The 2,353-nt window shown below is 46.5% G+C and overlaps 1 non-coding gene across 1 annotated transcript; it reads left to right on the top strand.

The window, feature by feature from the left end:
• The first annotated feature begins 1,905 nt into the window (after positions 1–1,905).
• Trnak-cuu (transfer RNA lysine (anticodon CUU)) lies at positions 1,906–1,978 on the top strand. The gene has a single exon. It is a non-coding gene; the product is annotated as a tRNA-Lys (tRNA).
• Positions 1,979–2,353: the final 375 nt, after the last annotated feature.

Here is a 2,353-nt window from a genome sequence, read left to right as displayed (position 1 = left end):
CTGTGCAGTGCCAAAACGCACTATCTATGGTGCTGTCTCGACGTACCGAGATGCCATTGCCTATGCTTCGACGAATAGAATTCCTTCTGGCATTTTATCCATCGATTTCGCAATGGCATTTGACAGAGTTAGCCACCTATATCTCCGGCGAGTGCTACACAAATTTGGTTTCGGTGTAAAGTTTATCACTATGATTTTTAACCTTTTCAATCATTCCACCTCACGGATTAGCATCAATGGATTTTTGTCGGAACCTGTGCCACTCCGCTGTTCTGTTAAACAAGGGTGCCCTCTGTCAATGGCACTTTAAGCAATTTCCATAGATCCTTTGTTGCGTAATTTGCACAGTTCTTGCAGGGGAATACGGATTGGGGATGAGAAGCACGTTTGTCGCGCTTACGCCTATGACCTTGGCCTCTTGGATCCTCGGCCACAGACTTCGACACAATACGCGCAGTTCTCACCCAGTATGATCGTGCATCCGGTGCAAGCATCAATACCCGAAAGACGGTTTTTCTTATTAACGTGATGTAATGTAAATAGCAACTTTAAACTTTACCTACGTCTCTATCAGTCGCGAGGAAACTGTATTTGAAGGTGAAGGTGATTTTGTAGACATGTGTGAAAGACATAATCTGAAATGCAAGTGTTGTTGTTTGGAGAGCTCATCGGTTACGTGTCAGATGTGTAGCCAAGCAGTAATGGGTCGCCATAGCTGCAAATATTAGACGGTAATATGAAGTGTTGTCAGCTGAAGTCTGATGATGCAGGCGACCGTAAGGCCGAAGTACGCAAGAGTACCGCTAGGCCGTGCCTCTTTAGCTCAGTGCTAGAGCGCTGGTCTAGTAAACCAGAGGTTATAAGTTCCTTCCTCAGAGGAGGAAGACGAATTTTGGAAATCAGTTTCGCGTCGTGGCCGTATAGCAAACAGTATCTGTGATGACGAACAAATAGCGACCGGCGTTTTATTAAGAATTACTCTCAGATGTGATTAAGGCGAAAGGCGCAGATAAAGCATTTGCCAAAGCGGTACACCATAAGGTGGGACGAGGCAGTCTCAATTACATTTTATAGATGTATTTCTCACATATCTCAGGACCTCTCGCGGTCGTCGTCGTCGTCGTCGTCGTCGTCGTCGTCGCCGCTTCTGCAGAAGTAGCAAATGGCCATCGTAGCAAATGTGGCGAGGGGCGCCCTGCCTTCGATTCCGAATGCACAAAGTGTGTGGTCTTGTTTCCCAGTCTATATTTGGTCGGTCACGTAAAAGGTTGAATGTAACGAATGGGTGGAAAGAGCATGGGGCAGCGGCTGTGTAGAACGAAAACACAATTCCTCAGGGGTGTGAGCGTATCGAGATGAGTCCTATACAAGTTATAGTTGGTCGTCAGTGACCGTGTGGCGTAATGGATCAGGCGTCGGACTTCGGATCTGAAGATTACAGGTTCGAATGCTGTCACGCTCGTGTTTTTCCAGTTCTGAAAGGGAAACATACCGTTTGATGTAGCAATTGAGCAGTACGAAACCGTCTGAATGTTGCTGTTGACCATTTTTTGCTTGGAGTTGCTCTAGAGCTTGAAACACACACAACAAGACCGGTGTTAACTAGCGAAATGGTCGGCAGAGTGCCGTCACCGCGAGTTTTGACTGGCACTTGCACATCTAAAACAACGTCGGAAATCAACTGGTTCGGCTTTTGAGACACATCAAGTATGTGTGTTAATTTTGACGCCACTAGCTATGCATGTTGTCATGCAATTCCTTTACCACTCAGAAATGATTATGAAATAAAAGTGAAGTACGTGACGAGTGTGACGTTAGGAAAACGTTAGGCAGCATGGAGAGATTCTGTATGGGACCACCCAACCCAAACGAGTACTGTGTGACCAGGGAGTTATTAACCGAGGCAGCCGGCTAGCTCAGTCGGTAGAGCGTGAGACTCTTAATCTCCGTGTTGTGGGTTCGAGCCCCACGCTGGGCGGCACGGAATTTTGTTCCGCTGCAGATGTAAATTACCGTTTTTCTGGTTAACGTGATGTAATGGAAATAGCAACATTAAACTTTACCTACGGCTCTGTCAGTCGCAAGGAAACTGTATTTGAAAGTGAAGGTGATTTTGTAGACATGTTTGCCAGACATGTTCTGAAATGCAAGTGTTGTTATTTGGAGAGCACATCGGTTACGTGTCAGATGTGTAGCCAAGCAGTAATGGGTCGCCATAGCTGCAAATATTAGACGGTAATATGGTTGTCAGCTGAAGTCTGATGATGCAGACGATAGTGAGGTCGAAGTACGCTAGAGTACCGCTAGGCCGCACCTCTTTAGCTCAGTGGCAGTTCCGCTTGAGACGCGACAG

Source organism: Schistocerca gregaria, chromosome 5, assembly GCF_023897955.1.
Source record: "Schistocerca gregaria isolate iqSchGreg1 chromosome 5, iqSchGreg1.2, whole genome shotgun sequence".
Taxonomy (NCBI): domain Eukaryota; kingdom Metazoa; phylum Arthropoda; class Insecta; order Orthoptera; family Acrididae; genus Schistocerca; species Schistocerca gregaria.
Note: the sequence above shows the minus strand (reverse complement) of the source record. Positions and strands in the feature narration are given on the sequence as shown.